The 19,080-nt window shown below is 61.5% G+C and overlaps 1 long non-coding RNA gene across 3 annotated transcripts; it reads right to left on the bottom strand.

Annotated features, from left to right (window-relative positions):
* Positions 1-1,668: 1,668 nt before the first annotated feature.
* LOC110597745 (uncharacterized) lies at positions 1,669-13,352 on the bottom strand. 3 transcript variants are annotated; one of them, XR_013438348.1, is made up of 3 exons: positions 12,804-13,352; positions 3,625-9,064; positions 1,669-3,531 (listed from the first exon to the last, which is right to left on the bottom strand). It is a non-coding gene; the product is annotated as an uncharacterized LOC110597745 (long non-coding RNA). The 3 variants fall into 3 exon arrangements; XR_013438349.1 differs by having other exon boundaries at positions 3,625-8,148; positions 12,804-12,865; XR_013438350.1 differs by lacking the exon at positions 12,804-13,352 and having other exon boundaries at positions 3,625-6,485; positions 7,827-12,712.
* Positions 13,353-19,080: the final 5,728 nt, after the last annotated feature.

The raw sequence follows: 19,080 nt of genomic DNA, 5'->3' as shown, positions 1-19,080 counted from the left end.
GGGCAGGCCCAGGGGGGGACGAGGCCTCGGGAGGACCAGTGTGAGGACTGGCCTGGCTGCTGTGGGTGGGGGGTGGGGCAGGCCAGCATCTCCAGGTAGAGCCAGGGACCCGCAGTGCCCCCGGGGTCCAAGGTCAAGGACAGACAGAGACGACGGGGCTGCGATGGGCCAGGGGCCAGCTGCCGGGACTCCAGAGCCCCCCAGCGCAGTGCTCTGCAATCTAGAAGTGTCCCCCGGTGGGGACACTGCGGCACACACGCACCCTCCCTCACACATGGGACGTCCCGCCTCCAGACGGGCTCAGGCCCAGGGCCCGCTGCCTCCCTTTGGACAACAGAGACAGGGCAGGGACAGGGCCCGGGAGGCCAGGGGGGCCAATCCCAGAGCCCACAGGGACAGGATGACACTGCACCCTGTGGACACCCTCCTCCCACCCTGAGGAGGGCCACTTCCCCCATCCCGGGGAGGGGGCACCCTCACAGAGAGCTTCTGGGGTGGGGAGGTGGGCCCCCGGCGCCCGCCAAGAGCTCCTCCCCTCAGGTGGGGCTGCACCCTGACTCCTTCCCTCCCTCCTCCTGCTGTTTGCTGGGTGTCACCCGACTCTGCCACTGAGGGGCAGAGGCCCTTGGGCAGGGGAGAAGGGAGGAGGGAGGAGGGAGGCCCAAGCCCCAACCCAGGCAATCTCCAGCCCCAGGACACACGCTCTGGGCTGCTGTCACCTTGACAGGCACGTGTGCACTGACCCGAGTGTCCACGCTGACAGGCAGGTACACAGAACCCGGTGCTCACCCGGCACAGGGACCCACAGCGGAGCTCACTGCTCCCACGATCCTGTGCACACCCTGGCGCGCGCTCAGCAGAGGTTCACGGGCACATAGTCTGGGGACACCCACCGCACACCTGCAGATGTGTGACTCTGGCTTCTCCCCAGGCTGCAGCCTTCTCTCTGCGCCCTCTGCCCTGAGGACACCCTGAAACAGGACAGACTCCTTTAAAGCTGGCCCCAGGGCCTTGAGGTTCCACAAACTCCCCAGCGCAGGAGAGGTGGCCGAGGACCGTGGGGATCACAGGTGGGCCTCCAGGGAGTCCCAGCTTCACAGGGGCTCATCTGTGACCCTTCCCAAGGGGCTTCAGTCCCCAGCTCAGCTTCGCCATCTGCACCATGGGTGTGACGCTGGCCACCTCTGGTTAGGGTGAGACGGAGGATGACATGTACCTACAGGGTCCCCAGCGGGTGGGTGGGGAGAGGGGTCTGAGAGCAGCGAGCCCTTCCTTCCCTGGGCCGAGCCTGCTCTCCGTGCCTCTCTGGCTCCCCCAGCCACTGCCACCAGGAAACCCGTCTGTCTGCTCAGGCTCAGGTCTCTACACCCGCCCCCCCCAAACCCACAAACAAATTTGCATATATTTAAATCTCCTCTGTGGGCTCCCAGGCTCCAACCCCCCTGCTCCCCCCCAAGAAAAAGAGAGAAAGAAATTGCAAAGCCCGTCATTTGTCTCCGTCCCCGCACCCCATCTATCAGGGCCGCCGAGCCCGTCGCCTCGAATGAGGCGCGCGCCCAGGACGGCCGCTTTAATGGGGCGCCGCGTGTGACTGCAGCGGCGGGCGCAGCCGGCCGGCATTTGCATACATATTAAACGGAGCAGTAAAAAATGCAGACATGCAAACCATTTGGACGGGCTCCTCGGCACAGCCTGCCAGGAAATCAATCTTCTGGTTTCTTAAAGGAAACATGCTCTGGAGGAGGTGGGATGCCACACAGCCCGCAGGTCCTGGGAGGGGGAGGCATCGCCCTCTGTCTGTCCATCTGTCCTTGGGGGCCCTTCCCAGCCGCAGCATCTGGGTCCCCATTCCTGAGGGGTGGCTGTGGGATTAAGGTAGATCTGTCTTGAAAGCACTTAGTTCTTTGCTGGTATGCAGTAAGTGCTCAATAAATGGGGGCAGAGTGGAAGGTAGGTGGAGCCGGGTATTGTGAGCACGGTTTTCCCACTGACCTGATTCTCCCTGTCCCAACTCTGTCCCACAGGTAGTGTGACTCTGAGGGCCCAGGGATGGCCCACCCGGCCCATGAGTGCCTCCTGCCCTGGGGTCCCAGAGGCTCCCTCGGGCTCAGCCGCCTGTGGCCTCCCAGCAGCAGGCCCTCCCGGGTGCTGAGGCCCAGGCCAGGCCAGCATGGGAGACCCCGAGCAGGTCCCCACCGACGGGGCACCTGCGGGACCAGGTGGCTTCGAGCCTCCGACTGTGAACGCCCTTGGCAGGGGAGCCCTCCTCCACAGTGCCCGGCGCTGCCACGGGAGCGCGTGGGGGAGAAACAGCTCCCCACGGGGCACGGGGCACGGTACCCAGGAAGGTCCTGCTGCAAGGACGGAGGGAGGGAGGAGGGAGAGAACCCAGGGGCTGTGGACCAGCTCAAGCTTGGCCCTGGTGCCTGAACTTCACACTCCGGAAGGCAAGGGACGGGGGTGACCAGTGTCCCAGGGCTGGCTGGGCAGTGGCGGTGCTGGGGGTGAGGGGCTCTCCCCACCCAGTGGGAACCACTGTGCTCTTGGATCCTGGGGTTTGGGAGAAGAGGCCCAGGCTCTGCCTTGGGTTGGGAGAAGGTCTCCTGTGGTTCTGAGCTCCCCAGCTGGTGGCAATGTGACCTCCACGGTGTGTCTGAGTTGCAGTCTGGTGCTATGGGAACAAAAAAGCCAAACCTACAGCTCGGGCCCAGCTCGCGGGCATCTTACTGTGTGACCTTGGGCAAGGCCCAGCCGTCTCTGGGCCGGGTGGCTAGCTTCCTGAACCCCTTCCCTGACTCTCTGGGAGTCCCTCTCCTTCACCTCTGACCTCCAGGCTCTGGGGCCTGGGTCCCTCCACCTCCCACAGTGACCCGAGGAGGAGGAAGCCGGCAGGGCGGGGAAGAGGGAGGGTTGGCATTACAGGAACCGGTGGCCTATTGCTCAATGGGGGAGCCTGGCCCGGGGCCTGCCGGTCCCACCCCCGCCGGCTCCCTCCCTCCCTCCCTCCCTCCAGCGCTGCATTGCAAACATTCCTCGCCAGCCCGGCTGCTGCGGCCCGGAAGAGGGAGCTGCCGCAGAAACACTTAACCCCTTCACTGCCCGAGCAGCAGGCCCAAGGAAGCAGCTGGTGGCGGCCACCGGTCCTTCCCGAGTCCAGTGATCTGGTCAGGTGACCTGGTGGCAACCCCGTCCCAGAATCAACAGGGTGTCCCGTGGTCTGAGTCTTGGACTCCTGGGAGACACTTCCAGGCTCCCCCACCCCGCCCTGTGCCTGAGGCATTCTGTCTCAGGGTGGGCATGGGTACCGAGGGTCCCCACCAGGAAGTGACCAGGAGGGCGGGCCTGAACCCAGATGAGGGGCTGGACTAAGGGGGGAGGGCTTCCAGGAGGAAGTGACACTCAGGGACTCTCCTGAGGAAGAGAAAGGTGGCTTGTCTTGTCGGGGAGGGGGGGGGCAGGCTGTGCCAAAGGCCTGGGGGCCACTCCCAGCTGGGGACCTCCTCTGAGGGCAGGGAGAGCCGCAGAAGGTTCCTGTGGGGAAGAACAAGGACAACTTTAGCCCCCAGAGTTCCTCAAGCCAAAGAGAACTAAATAGGGAGAGAGACAGAACTCGCTTTCACGTACAGATCAAATGCGCTCCAAGACCGGAACACCGGAGCCACGCCAAAGTGCCACCAACAGGACACGTTTCAAATGGCAGCCTGGCAGCTGGGCCTGGCGCTGGCTCTCCTGCAGCCTGAGGCCTCTCTGAGCCCGGCCCCCACCCAGACACCACCCCTGCCTACAGCTGGAGCCCCGCCCCGCGGAGGAGCCATTCGGTCAGTGACGAGGACGACGCTGGGAAGAGCTGAGGTCATCTAGGCCCACAGTGTCCTCACCTTACGGATGAGGACCCTGAGGCCCAGGGGCAGCGGGCCCAGGATCCCACTGTGGAGGCAGGTGTGGTGGCCAGGCTGCCCACCACAGGTGACCTGGTGGCAGCTGGTAGCTGTAGCCAAGATGCCCACAGCACATCATCTAGAGAGCCACCTGCGGGGCCTCCATGCCACAGGGCGGGACTTGAAGCCCCCTCCTTCCACCGCTCGAGAGACTCCCGGCTCCTCAAGGGGCAGAGCCAAGAGAGATTCAAGTCCAGGGAACCAAGAACCACTGGAAATGGCAAATCTCCACACACCCCCACACACACCCCCGTCCCTCTCCAGTGCCCGACACGTCCCCAGGCCCCTCCACTCTTCCCCTTAGAGCTTGGAGAAGGGGGATAAAGACGAGTTATGGGGACGTCCGGACTGTACTGTTTTTGCTGTAGGAATGTTCCTCTTCCTCCTCCTCTGCCGCTTTATTAATGGAAACCAACAAACCAAGGAGATGAAACAGGGCTGTCTGAGGGCCAGCCCCAGTCCCCAGAACAGCTGGGGAGCAGTTCTCAAGCCCACTTGGAAGCTAATGTGTGAGGAAACTCAGGCGCAGGGGGGCTGGGGGATCAGGGGGGCTGGGGGACCTGCCCAGGGTCACACAGCCTGAGGGGTGGAGCCTCAGGGCCTCCCGCTGATGCCCGGCCCCGCCCACCCGGCTGCAGGCTCAGCCCTGGCTCCTGCACCCTGTCCTCTGAGTGTTGTCTCCGTGCCTGGTCCCTTTGTTGGGACAGCAAACTCAGAGTTGCCCGAAGTCATGTGGAGCGTGTCGAGACTCCCGAGGCCAAAACACACCCAGGATGCTCCTGTCTTGAAAATCGTGCCCCAACAGGACAGGAAGGGGCTGGGCAGGCTCCCTGCCTCTACACGCCCCCAGCCGAGGAGGGGCTGCGTTCCTTCCAGGCTCTGGGGTCACCACTGCAGGAGGCCCACTCTGTCCTGAGAGTGGGGACCTACTCAGTCATTGTACCCTTCTGGCAACAAGACTCCTTGTATCAGGGTCCCTCACACTTGGGGTGCCAGCAGCTGGTGACCCACATTCTGGAGCCCCTATGGGGGTGATCCCTCTGGATCCTCATTTCACATTGCCTCACTCTGCAGCAGGGCACAGGGCTGTGGAGTCACCTGCCTGGGCAGCACAGCCAATGACCAAGGGTCAGCCTGGGACACACATGTTTGGGTGCCAGGCGCTTGCCCAGTACCACTCAGCCTCCCGGCCAGGGAGCCCTCTCTGTCCCAAGCTAGAGATGTGGCCGTTTTCACAGCAGTGAGGCTCCGGCCACCCCAGGGTCCCCTGGCTCGCCGACTCCTGGCCTTGCTCATGTACTTAATAACCCCCTCCTGGAGATGAGTATTTCATCTATTTATTATTTGTTCATCGCTGGCATCTGTCCATCCTGAGTTCACTCTGCGCTCATGGCCCCTGCTCGGCTCGCCATCACCAACCGAGTCTCAGAACTTCCAGAAGAGAGCTGCCCTCGTGGATGCAGCTGTCATGACCCAAAATTTTCACACCTCATGCATTTCGTGGAAACGAGTGAGCTGACCTAGAGATACTGGTGGAGCAGGCTGCTCGAGAGCCCGGGGTGCGCAGGGCACCATGCCCTGACCTGGTCAAGACTGAGGCCCCGACAGCGGGGCTCAGCTACCCCTGCTCTTGTTACTCGAGCTGGGTGAGGCCCGGGGATTCCTGGCCTCTTCCTCTTCTCTTCCCAACACAGGTTAACAGCTCCGCTCAGGTCACTTGTGTCCACTGAATGGCAGCAAGCAACTGTGGGGACGAAGCGATGGTTACCATGGTCGCCAGCTTCCAAGATGGTCTCCCAAGGGTTCCCATCTCCTGACCTTCACAGCCAGTGTAGTCTCCTCCCACAATGATCAGGGCTGGACTGTGTGACCAATAGGATCCGAGGGAATTACCATATGCATATTGCCATCCAGGGCTGGGTCATAAAAGGCCTTGGGGCTTCAGTCTTGCTGGGGAGGAAACTTCTTGGGAGAAGACTTGAGCAGCCACATGGAGAAATTCAAGTTGCAAGGGATGAGACTTTCATACCAACCACGTGAGTGAGTCATGAAGAAGCCTTCAGACAGCAGATGACAGCTTCACTGCAACCTCAGGAAAGACCACAGTGGGACTAGCCCGTTGGACCACATCTGAAACCCACAGAAACTGAGATGATAAATGCTTATTGTTTTAAGCTGCTAAGTGTGGGGTGATTTGTTACACAGCAGGAGGTGACTAATACAGAAACAGAAAGACTTTTTAGTTGTGAAGGTCTTCCATTGACTGGGTTCCCAGAGTGTGTTCCCTGGCATACAGACCCCAGGCTAGGCTCTGGAAAGCCACTGTCAGCTCGGGCAGACGGGGACTCACCTCCTGCTGGCAATCCCAGGCCGAGGGCCTATCAAGGCAGAGCCTGCCCAGCAAGGAGGCTGCTGTCTCGACTCTCCATTTCTCACGAGTCTTTGGCCATGGAACTTGGTATCAGAGCCTCAGAGATCTCTTTGGGACACATACTCAAAGTGTCACAGAGGTTGGTTCCTAGAGCACTTGAGTATGACTGGTGGCAACTGATAAAGGACAAGAAGGTTGGTTTGCCAGGATGGGACCTCTCTCAGCTCCTTTTCCAGCTAAGCGTCTGGTTTGCCCTGGGCCACCTCTGTCCCACCACTTCACCCAATGGTCAGGGCTCTGCACCGGCGACTGGCCATGGACCTCTGCCCATTTGGGGGTTCAAGTCGGAATCCCCAATCTTGGAAGCCCTAGCTCTCAGGAGCTCAGCAGCCCGGTGACCCGGGGGCTGCTGAGCACCCCCAGGGGTCTTCTCTGTCCCTGGTGTTTGCTGCCAGCTGAGCTCCAGGGCCCAGAGGTGGGTGTTTCTCAGAGGGATGTGACTAGGACGGTCTTAAAACAGCCTGGAAATAGGCGGATGGAGAAAACTCATTTTGTAGGGAACTTTTTAAGAGCGGCCTTCGGGGAGGAAGGCGGCTGAGGTCACGTTCCTCAGGCCCCTGGGCTGCGTGGGTGGGAGCAGGCGCCCCGCCTGCTGGAAGGCAGAGGTCTCCTTCTCGTGTTAAAAACATGATTCTACCCTCGGGTTGCTTTGGCTTTCTCGGCAAGGACCTGCGGGCTCTCTAGCTTCTCCGGAACCATCGTTTCTTCCGGACACCAGTGACCAGCCACCTCCCTCTGACCAGAGCCCAGTGCGCACAGGGGCAGGAGAGAACCCATGATAACACTACTGCCCAGTGTCCCCACCCGGCCCCGGCCCAGCATCTGTATTGCCGGGAGCCCCCCCAGGTCCACCTCGCAGAATCCGTATGAGCAGCAGCCGGAGGTGGCTCAGGGCAGACGGAGCCCGGCGCCCCGGAACCGCTTTCTCCATGCAGCCTCAGCCGCTGCTGCTCATCACTGGCCGCCTGCCTTCCCCTCCCCCTCCCAGCCTCCCTGTCCCCCTCCCAGGCTCCTGTCCCCCTCAGACAGCTTCTCAGAGGGGCCCCAGCTGAAGCTCCCGAGAGCCGTCTTGGTTGCTGGCCTCCCTCTCATCACCCGAATCCAGTGCGATGGTCATGGCCGATGGGGGGGAGCTGGGCGCTGAGGCTGGGGTGGCACCAGCCAAGACGCCCAGGCTGTAAGGGCACTTGCAGCCCAGCTAGGTGCAGTGGCACCCGGGCGTCCGAGAGCAGAAGCCAACTCCCCAGGGTCACACAGTGGTGAATGACACGCAGAAAGACCCTGGCACCCAGCTTTGCGAGGACGTCCCTGACAGAAGGTGAGAATGGCCAAGGGGTGTCAAAGAGCTGCCCCCCAACAACCGGCTTGGCCAGTGCTTCTCAGCCTGGGGATCCTGGGGGCCCTCCAAGGCTCTCTGGATAGGTACAGCCCCTCAAAGTCCCCGGGGGTCACTGCACCTTTCCGCAGGCCAGGCTGCCCCAGGCATCACGGGGTTCGGTGTCTTGGGCAGGGATGTCAGCCCGGCCGGCCGTCACTCTCTGGAGCTGGGAGCTGAGTGGCCCTGGGTGACCCCAGCAGCTCACTGCTCAGCAAACAGGCGGCAGCCGGGCGGTGGAACCGGAGCGGACGCCCTCAGGACTCTGCCCGTAGAGGGGCGCTGGCTCCCTTAGACTGGCCGGAGGGGTCACCTGCTTTCTTATCTTTCTCTAGAAACAGGCTGGGGTACGGCCCACCCGCTGCCCTTGCCTAACAGCCAGACCCTGGGTTCCAGCCCCAGCCCTGAAAAAAGAAAAAAAAAAAATAGTAAGGACTTCCCCACCCCCACTGGGGCCAGGGGGTAGCGCAGAGGACAGGGCTGGTGTCTCAGGCCGCGGGTGGGAAGGGCCCGGTGCAAACATCCTCGCCCACGTCCTCCACGCAGGCTGTCCCTGGGGACGGCATGTGGGCTCCTGTGGGCAGCTTTGCGGGGAAGTCTGGCAGCCGCAGACACACTCATCTTGCAGAAACCTGCAGGAGAGGAGGGGCCTGCGGCCAGGAAGCTGCCCGAGCCCTGTGCGCCTCCCTCCATCCGGCCAGGCTCGTCCAGGGGGCGCAGCCCCCCACCTGCTCCACCTCACCACCTCAGGGGGAGCCCGGGGCCAGGGTGAGAGGCCGAGAGCAGCGGGCACAGGGCTCTGCAGTTTGCAGTCCCTGGACACTGCCGCTCGCAGTGGTCACCTCTGGGCACATATTTGGGGACTGGTGTATCTTGGGGCCTGGGGATCAGGAGGGCGGGTCCAGAGCCCTGCCAGGGAGGCGCGGGACGCCCAGGGCAGCCGCGGGATTTCCAGGGCACCCTGAGACAGCCTGCCCTGAGGGAGGACCCGGCTCACCGAGCTCACAGTGAAGGGCCCCGCTCCCGTGTCCACGCGGCCAGGGTGCTCCATCAGGCCAGGCCTGGGCTCTCCCAGAGGCCTGGAGCATGACGGCCCGTGCTTTGCCCTGTTTTCCTGGTCCCTTGAACAGTCCGCCTCCCCCAGGAGACACGTGCCTCCGCCTGCCGTGTGGCTCCTCGGGTTGTGCCAGGGCCCGCGGCCAGCACAGCCCAGCCCAGGGCGACAGAGGGCCCTCCTTCCTACGGACCTTCAGCGGTTCATCTTCTCGCACAGGAAATGATCACGGGCCAGCAGCGCCTCGAGGAGGCCTGTGGGATGTCCTGGGGGCAAGGGTGGGCACCACCAGATCACAGACCTGCCCACAGCCGGGCATCACGGGCCTCGGGCTTTCCAAGAGCCGAGGGCAACGTGGGCCGGCGGCAGGTCTCCTGCGCTCCGGTGTTCACCAGGATTCTTTTACAACCAACAACTCTTAAAGTAAGAGGAGGGGGGACATTGGTAATGGGAAACATGTTTGTTTGTTTGTTTTCTAAAAAGGAAACTTTACATCTGTGCAAGACGGGACCAACACCGGCCCGACTCCCCTCAGGGGGCCAGCACGGCCCGGACCAGGAACTCAGGGTATTTGAAAACCAATTGCCAAAGAGCCCAGGTGAAGAGGGGGTGACCTCCAGGGGTCCTCCTTCCTGCCGAGCCCAGGACCTGGCAGCCAGGCCAGCCGTGCAGATGTCAGCTGCCCACAGAGGGTGGTGGCCTTTTGAGAGAGCCTGTTAGAGGCTTTTCATCTGCAGAGACACTGACCAAAACACATGGGACATTCATTTAAGACAGATTAAAAACTGCAGACACTAAAGTCCATGTTCAGGATACCCTGGTGGCAGGGCACAGTGGGACAGCCATGTGCCACATAACGGTGTTTCAGTCAACGATGGACCACCTGAAGGACATGGGCCCATGAGATTATATTGCCTGGCCAGGTGCAGTGGCCACACGTGAAATCCGAGCAACTCAGGAGGCTGAGGCAGGAGGATCACTAGTTTGAGGCCAGCCTCAGCAATTTAGCAACTTAGCGAGACCCTGTCTCAAAATTTAAAAGGGAGGGGGGTGGTGCTGGGATGTGGCTCAGTGGTAAATTGCCCCTGGGTTCAATCCCCAGTACCAAAAAAAAAAAAAAAAAAAAAGATTCTATTGCCTAGTGGCCATTTAAGTTTGCATAAGTGAACTCTGATATTCTCACAAAGGTGAAATCGCCTAGGAACACGTTCCTCTGAACATGCATCTGTCACTGAGCAAAGCACAAGGGACGGCACCGCTCTTCCGGCCAGGCGGAGGGAGACGGCCTCCACACACCAACTCAACTGAACTCATGGCAACCTGTCTCCATTTCACAAAGGAAGGCCAAGGCTCAGAGAGGTTCAACAAGGCCACCAGGGTCACTCAGTGGTAGAGCCGACTCTTAAGCATAACCATCAGGGCTCTGATTTATAACCTCTGGCCTCACCAAGACCCTGGATGCCACCCCAGAACCACGAGAGAGAAAAGCAACAGTGACCAACCTCAGGCATGAGCTGCCTGGGTCAGGAATCACAGCAAGGTCAGGTGCAGGAGGGCACCCTAGGGACAGAGATGGAAATCTGAATCAGGTCACACACACCAAAAAAGGCAAACTGGGCGAGTCTGGGGGAGAGAACGTCCCCAAGACCAAGCTGACTCTGGCCGGTTGTCATTCAGTACCCAGGAAAATAGGGAAGAGGCCGGGGGCAGATGCAGTCTGCCTCACTGGTTTTAGTGGGAGGCTTGAGAAGACAGCAGGCACCTCTCAGGGGACGGGAGGGATCTCCCAAGTGGCCACGTGAGGGGGTTAGTCAGAAATTTGGCTCCTTGAGCTAAACAAATCCAGGGCTTCCTCTTAGCAAGCCATGTGTCCTCCCTGACCCTTAGTCTCTTCATCTAACAAATGCATCTAACAAAACTGTATCATGCAGCTTCTCTACACTGGGCTGGCTCTGGGTGCTGGGGACTCAGCAATGAATGGGAGAGGCCAGACTCGGACTCTCTCCAGGCTCATGCCTAACAGGAGGTGACAATGAGTGTCGAGACAAACAGATTCAGACCAAGGTATAAGGAAACAGCAGAGGCCCCAGGGTGCTCTCTGGGCGATGGTGAGGCTCCAGATGAGTGTCCAAGCGGAGGCCGAGTCCATCAGCAGGCACAGGGTGAGCACTCAGTCTGTGGGAGCTGCTTCTGTTACCATCTCTATCACCAGGACCCCAAGGAAACCTGGCTGCCTGGGAACCAGTTTATCCCTGTCACATCCAACACCCACCTGGCGTCCAGAACCATAGAGAAGCAGGTTTAAATCTTCCTGAGACCTCTCAAAGAGGCACCAGAGGGGACCCCTGCACGCCACACACGAAAACAGTCCAAGATGCTGAGCCCAGGTCACAGGGAGGCCCCCGAACACCCTCCTCCCTCTGCCTCGCTTGATCTGTACCGACAGGCAGGGCTGCTGGGCCTGTCCTCTGGATGGCCTGGGGGGATCCAGGCTCCGTCCTCACTGGCCACAGGCCCCAGGCACTTGGCTTAACTCCGTGCCTCAGTTTCCTCATCTGAAAGTGCAGGTAACCACAGCATCACCTCTTGGGGTTGTGGAGGGGCTTCAAGGGATCCTTGACAAGTGCTCAAGGTGGACAGACACACGGCCGGGCTAGGGTGGACCAGGAGTCTTTGCCTCCTCCCCCCTCCCCACCTGCTTTTGGCTTCTGACCCCAGCAGGTCAGCCTGGCTGGCTAGGTCCCAGCACTCCATGACAGCCCTACCCACTGCCCCGTCCAGCAGGGAGAGGCCAAGATTGGGCAGTCGCACCCCGAAACTTCCTAGAAATGGGCAACAGGGGCTGGGACCGGCTTCCTGCCTAAGAGGACACCGGGCAAGCCAGGCCTTCTGTGGCATCTGGGGCCTGGGATGTGCTGGCAAGAGCTGGCTCTCTGCCAACGGAGGCCACTGTCTGCCTCAAGCCTGGGCCATGGGGCCACCGTGGTTCCTGCCTCTGCTGGCTCCCAGGCCCCAGAGCAGAGGCTCTGATGTCACACTTGCCAAGCACCATGGACACACATGGCTCCTGACCTCCTGGGGCTCACAGTCCTGTGGGCAGGGCCAAGAATCAGGGCCTAGGAGGGTCAGAAACCCAGGGCACAGGAGAGTCCAGGCTTGGCCCAGCTGGACAAAGGCCTAGCCAGGAGAAAGGGGGTGTTCCAGGAGCCCAAGACCTTCCCTTCACCTCCCCAGCAGGTGCCACTTACTAGGCTGCAACCCAGACACCAGCTCACTGGGTCCCCACTGTCCCCTGGGGGGGGGGGGCAGAAACTCCTCCTCTCCGGGGAGAACAGTGCCAAAGCAGAGGCAGCAACTCTCTGCTCTTCTAGAGCCCAGAGCCCTGGCTCCTGGCCTGGGCAGGAGGATCGAGGCCCCAAGGGCCCAAAGCACGCCGGTGCCTGCGGAGGGTCAGGAGGGCCTGCCATGGCCACCCCATTTTACAAGTGAAGTCACTGGGGTTCAGGGAGGGCACAGCATCCTCCAGCCCCTCGGTTCTGGTCTATTCCCTGGGACCCAGGATCACCCAGAGGTGCAGAAGTGCCCCCACTCCCCGGGTGGGGCAGGAAACAGCCAGGGACGGGCGACTCGGGGTGCAGGAAGGAGCCCCCCCTGGGTGGCAGAAACTGACACCAGGCAGGGACAGGTGGAGGAGTGTGGGTGGGGGACGGGGTGGGCCTCATGGTGCGCCGGCCCAGCCGCAGCCCCTCGCTCCCGCCCAGGTGAGACCCCGGCTTCCCGGCAGGCACCACCTCCAGGGGCGGGGAGAAGGCCCCCGCCTCCGGGCCGCCCAATCGGAGGCTGCCCGGTCCCACGGCGGAGGCGGCGGCCCAGGCCCCCGGGAGCCGGGACCTGACCCCGACCCGGCGCCCCCCGCCCCCGCCCGCCCCCAGCCTCATTAGCACCGACGCCCGTCGTCCTCCCCTCGCTTTCGGAGGCTCCAGAATTTAAAGGTTAAATCCTAACCTCGTCTCAGCAGTTTCTCCCGGCTTTGCCTCCCCGGCGCCGGGTGCTGGTAATTATATGCATCTCCGAGCAGCCAATCAGCTGTCAGGCTGACAGATACTGATCTTTTCGTTTTATTTTTAGCTCTGTGCTTCCCCCTCTAGTTGCAAAAAAAAATTCTGTTTGTTCTGCGTGCTGCCGCCTCGCTCGAGCCCCGCAGCCGGCTCTCATCTCCGCCAGGCAGGCGCGAGCAGGCGGCCGCGGGGCTGGAGCCCGGGTCCCCGCCCGAAAAGGGGGACAGAACGTGCCCACGGCCCCCAGCGGCGGCCAGCCTCCGAGCGCAGCCCCGGGGTTGGGGTGGGGAAGGGAGAGGCTGGGCCGCTGCACACCGAGCCCCTGGCTGCACAGCGAGCCCAGGGGAGCTCTTCTTGGCCTCGGCCGGGGAAGCAAGTCCTACCTGCGGCTGGAGGCCAGGAGAGGGGCGCACGTGCAGGGGCAGAGACAAAGCTGGGCCCAGAGGAGAGGGAGCTGGCGAGCCGTGGCCCCTGTGAACCCTCCTCCCAGAACTGAACAGAAAGGTTGGGGATTGTCACCAGCAAAACACTGAGGGGGCCCCCTAGAGAGTTCCAGCCAGGCCCGCAGGGCTCCCATAGGTACCGGGCTGGTGCATCTGGTGCTCTTGGGAATCCTTTTGTGGGTCATTCTGGAAGGTTCTATGGGCTTTCCAGGGAGCTGGCAGGTGTGGGGGCCTGATTGATGGAAGGCCCCTGTCCACACAGCTGATGGCAAGAAGGGGACAGCACCAAGCAGTGACAGAAGTGGTGGGGACCTTTCCTTCTACCTTCCCAGCATGCTAGGGTTTGCAAAGTCTTCCCCTTGTCCCCGTGGCCTCGGTGGCATCCCCACAGCCGACCCAGGATGAAGTGAAATTGAGGGCAGCCAGTCCAGACAGGGCAAGTGTCACCTCTTTTCTTATTGGTCCTGGAATCGGTGGGGGCAGTGTAGCCTAATGGTCTGGACTTGGGGTTCCAGGCCTGGGTTTGCTGTTTACCAGCTGTGACTCTGGGTGAATGAGTCAAGCTCTCTGGGCCTCAGTGCCTGGAGAAGTGGGTCCCAGTCCCACCACCCACCTCATAGGAAGGCTGCACAGAGTGGTCAGCTGTGGGGAGGCATCCCTGTCCCGGCACCAGGTGGAGTGCTCTGTGAGCAGGTATTATTAGCTCCTCTGGGGAAACTGAGGTTCATGTGACTCATAATTGGCAGAACTGGGACTAGAACCCTCCCTCCCTTTTTGGCTTCCTTTTCTCTGACACTACAGATGGCGCGCTGAGAAAAAAGCGAAGGGAGAAGGGAATTAGGAGACCCAGCGAGATGGAGGGAGGCAGAAGCACCGTGATCAATTACTTGGGCTATAAATTTCTGCTGTTTTGCAAAGTGAGCACACAACCTCTGAGCAGCCGAGCTCGCTGGCTATGCTCAGGAGAAACCCAGCAGAGTCCGCAGCAGCTTTTGATGCTGGGAGCTGGGAGGGAGGGGGCTGCAGAGGGCAGGGAGCCTGCGGAGCGGGAGAGGGAGCCCCAGGATCCCGGCTGCAGGAGGCAGCGGGACCTCGCCTTCCTGGCCCTCCAGCCGCTCTCTGTCCCAGGATGGCAGCAGGAACCCGGGCTGCCCCCGTGCCCCTTGCTTCCTGGCTGATGGCACCACTCCTTCCGTGTGCTCCTGGAGCCTGTGGAGGAGGCTCTTGAACCTCAACCTCCTCATCTGTAGCATGGGGTAATGTCGGCGGCCATGCCCAGGACGGGCGGAGGGACCGGTGAAGTCTAGGCCGGGAAGGCCGAGCGTGGGCGCTGTAGGCCGCAGCCGGAGTCGGTTCTTCATATTATTGTTGGGAAGATAACCAGAGGCTAAGGGGCTGCTAACTGGTAGCCTAGAGACCAGTTTAATTATGTCACGGTGGGAGGCCGGGCTCCCTCTGAGGGGCGGGGGTTCCACAGGGAGACTGCCACCTCAGCCTCCACCAAAGGCAGCGCAGGAGGCTGGGAAATGAGGCCAGAAGGAGGGAGGAGCCCAGCGCCGCCCTGGCCTCCACCTTCCTGGAGCCTTGCTGGTGCTCCTGTGGGGAAACAGCCAGATGAGGAGGCTGCCCCATCCCGCTGGAATCCGGGTGCCCCAAGAAAGCGGGATTCGGGGCACCACCAGGACAGGGCCTTCCTCACCGCAGAGCTGCACAGGCCCCAGCATTTCTAAGCCACTGTGGACCCTGGTCTGCTGGCAGGGGAGCGTCCGCATTGCTATTTGTCAGGGAGGGAGAAAAAATGCAGCTGACCCCTGAACTCTGGGACCCCCAGACAATGACCAAATAAAGGGGAGGCCAAAGAATGGAAGGAGGCCAGGAGCACAGGGAAGCCGTGGGGCCTGGGGGCGAGGGGAGGCCCAGACCTGCCATAAATCAGGGCCCTGGAGAAGATGCCTTGGGTTTGGGTGGGCCCAGGCTCCCGGCCCAAAGGTAGTGGAGCAGCCTTTGAGCTCCAGGGAGCCCCGAAGTGGAGTCCTGTAAACAGAAGCTCTTCCCTGGATGGATCCGATAAAGACACTGGGTTAGGTAAATCACAGCCATGTGACAAACAGCCCCCAAATAAGTTTCTATCCCCATTGCAGTCTGCGGTGGGCTGGGGGGAGGAGAGACGGGTCCTGCTCAACTCTGGGACCCTTTGCTTTGTGACCCTGTCCTTCTCCAGGGCCTTCAACTCTGCAATACCCTGGTGGAGGGGAGAGCAAACTGGAGGCCAGCTTGGAAGGTTGTTTATGGACCCGGCTAAAAGGGTGGGGGCGGGGCCACCACAGCCGCTCGCAGCCCATTGGCCAGGGCTCAGTCATGTGGCCACTCCTGGCTGCAAGAGAGGCTGGGAAATGCAGTCCAACTGCATGCCAAGAGGAAAACCCTGAGCCAGGGCTTGGCGAACGGTAAACACTGTCCGCTGGGCTGAAATGAGCTGGTGCTCACCAGCAGCCGGGTGGCCCCACCATTGAACTTGTGTGTGCAAGCTCATTTGTTATATGCACTTAGGGACTGTCACATTAGGGTCAGGAGAGGCATCTGAAGGCTGGCCCAACGCTCCTTTGGAGATTGTAAAGTGTGCGTGTTTGTGTGTGTGACAGAGATGGGGTGGGGGCTGGTGTGGGGAGACCTGCAGAGCGTTCATGGAATCGCCAACGTTTGAAGCACAGTGGCTTACAGAGAGGAGCAGTTTCAGAGGCCTTGGAAGGCAGGGTGTTGATCCTGGGACCCTACTGCCCATGGCAGGAGGTGGAAATAAGATTGTCCTGCTGTGGCTCCTCTCTCCACCAAACACACCCATAATCTCTAGGGTCAGGGCAGGGAAGGCCCCAGCTGGTCCTCAACAGTGGACTCATCAGCCACGTCCGTTGTCTGATCCAAGAGCAGCCATGGGGCCGTGGGGTGTGGTGTTGGAGATGGGCTCACATGTACAGATGGAGAAACCGAGGCCAGGGCCACACGGAGACTCTGGGCAGAGCCAGGATTGGCATTCGGTGTGCACCTAGTCAGGTTTCTGTGCAAGGAAATGGGCTGTGTTGGTCCTGAGCTGCAAAGAGGTTTATCATCAGGCAGTGGGGAGCTCAGAGAGGAGGGGAAGAGAAGCAAGCAGAGCTAGGGGTCCTAGTGTCCACCTCAGGGACTGATCATCAGGATGAGGAATGTGCTCTGTTCCCAGGGAAGGACGGTCCATGACCAAGCCAGGGCTGCAGGCCCAGCCCTTGGCAAGGAAGGACAGGGGCATCTGGACTGACAGCCTCCCCCCACCCCACCCCCGGTTGCACACTTGGGGGAGCTCCCCATGAGGCAACTGGGGGGCTCTTGCCAGAAGGGGAGGTGTGGGTGCTGGGCCGCCCAAACACCAGATGTCTGCTCTGGCCCCTGCACCAGGGTTGTGCAATCGAAACCAAACAACCATGGGCCGTTTTCCTGCAGCCCAGAGCTGTGGCCTGACTAGGGGATCCAGCCGGAGCTTGGCCAGGAATCCAAGACAACACAGACTCTGGGCAGACCTGCTCTGCCAACCTGGAACCTGGGTCCTGGGCCCTGCAGCCCCCCCAGGACGCTCGCAGCTCCCTGAGGGCCGCAAGGCAGGCTGCTCATTTGTTCAGACCCAGGCTGGTGCTCAGGGGGCCTTCCCCAGGCCAGTTAATGGAGATTTCACAAGCCAGGGGTACACAGCTGGGGAAGGAGCTGGGCCAAGGCTGAGGTCCAGGTGGGAATTCATTCCTGGAGGGCCAGGGGCCAGGAGCAAGCCCAGCAGGGCCGGGAGCCAGGGAGGGCTGCTGACCTCACCAAATCCCCAGCAGGGCCCAGAGGCTGAGACTGACTGACTCAGTGTTCAAGCTGGAAGGATCTAGAAATCATCAGAGAGGAGGATGGAGTGATGGTCAGTTTCCTGTACCAATCTGGCAAGCCTGCAGTCCTCAGTTCTCCAATCAAACCCCAGTCTCCGTGTTGCACAGAGAAGGTGTTTCGAGGTGTGACTAGAATTCATGATCCGTGGGCTTCATGGATGGAGATTGTTCTGGATCATCTGGGCAGGCCACACTCAGGCAGTGACTTTGAAAGGCCTAGGAGTAGGGCTGAGGCGTCCCTGCCAGAGGGGAGAAATCCTGCTGGTGGGCAGCAGTGTCAGCTGCCATTTCTGGCCCCCCCTTTCCAGTGGCCACCTTCAGATTTGGCCCAGCCATGCCTCGATGGCACAAGCCAAGTCCTTGCCACTCAGACCTCCCAGGGGTTCCCCTGCTTCTGCACTGACACAGGCGGGGAGGGGAGAGGGCAGGTTCCAAGGTCTCCCTAGGGACTGGGACCACTAACTAGGTCAAGTTCCCCCTCACAGCTGGGAAGCAAAGGCAGCGCATATGCAGGCGCTGCAGGGCCCGTGGGCTTGGCTTAGTTCGGGGGAGGCCCGGCCCAGGCCTGGGCTCCCACTGCGGCCCACCCTGCAGCCTGCTCATTAGTAGACATCGCCGAGCTTTGGGCTACACGGACCTGGTGCTCGTTATTTCTCCGAATCTTCGGAACATCCGGGGCAGGGAGGCAGCAGCTCCCCTTGGACAGCTGAGGAGACCACTGGAGTGGCTCACCTGCCTAGGGGGCTGAGAGGGTCCTGGGATCCTTGTGCCCCACTTCTCCCAGTGGGCTGCGGGCAGAGGCTAAGAGCCCATGAGACCGTGAGCTTCCCTACAGCGGTTCTGTGGGGCCAGTAACCGTGGACGGATCTGTGAAGGGGACTCCCAGCCCGCAACGCAGGGACACACACCCTACCCGACTGATTACCCCAGGGAGGACTGTGCCCCTGGGCGAGAGATCCTCGCCTTTCAGCCTCCCTCCTCCAAGGCCAAGTCTGCAGAGGCTTCTGGCCTCCTGAAATCTCTCCCAGCCCACTGGCCGCATTCCCACCCTGTCTGCGGGGGACCTCAGGGGAGCGGGTCCTTCCCGGGGCGACAAGGGGGCACGCCACGCAAGCTGGGAGGAGGGGTGGAAGGGACAGAAGGGAAGAGTCCCCAGCCCAACCACAGCCTGTTCCCACACGCAGCTGCGACCTCCGTTTTTATTTATTGATGGGACACCTGCACAGCCTGCTGCTTTGCTCCCAGCACCAGTGGCTGCTCACTCTTTGGGGGAATGTGGGGCTGTCATTACCCCCAGCATTCCTGTTTCACAGAGGAGGAAACCGAGGCTCCGAGAAGGCAACTTCTGGCCCAAAGCCCCGCAGCGGGCCCAGGGCGGGCCCAGCTTAGTTGCGCTCAGACCCCACCCGCTCGAGCCACTCCAGCCACGCCCACCTCCCGGCCACGCCCACCTCCCCAAACCTCCAGCTCCGCGGCGCTCAGCGGACTCTGCGTCGCCTTCGCTCGGTCTCCCGTCTGGGCGCCGCAGGGCTCTCCCCTCCCTTCCTCCTTTTCTGTCACCAGCTGCCTGTCTGGTCTTTGGGGTCCCACCCCCCATTATCAAAGCAATAAACACTCGTGCTGGAGAGTTGGGAAAGAGCGGGGACCTCACACTGCGCCGCAGTCGCTGTTCCCACGCCCGCCAGACCCGCGGCCCCAGCCTGCGGGTGGGTGGGCGGGTGCAGCCCGGGCGGCGGGGCGGGCTCCGCCCCCGCAGCTTTGCAGATCGTGGGTTGGTTAACCCAGCTCCTGCCACCCTCCCTCGGGACACGGCTGCGGCGTGCGCGGTAGGCCAGCGCCCACGTCCAGCCCCGAGTGCTGTCGTCACCACCCCCACTTTTCAGAT

The sequence above is a fragment of the Ictidomys tridecemlineatus genome, chromosome 4 (assembly GCF_052094955.1).
Source record: "Ictidomys tridecemlineatus isolate mIctTri1 chromosome 4, mIctTri1.hap1, whole genome shotgun sequence".
Lineage (NCBI taxonomy): Eukaryota > Metazoa > Chordata > Mammalia > Rodentia > Sciuridae > Ictidomys > Ictidomys tridecemlineatus.
Note: the sequence above shows the minus strand (reverse complement) of the source record. Positions and strands in the feature narration are given on the sequence as shown.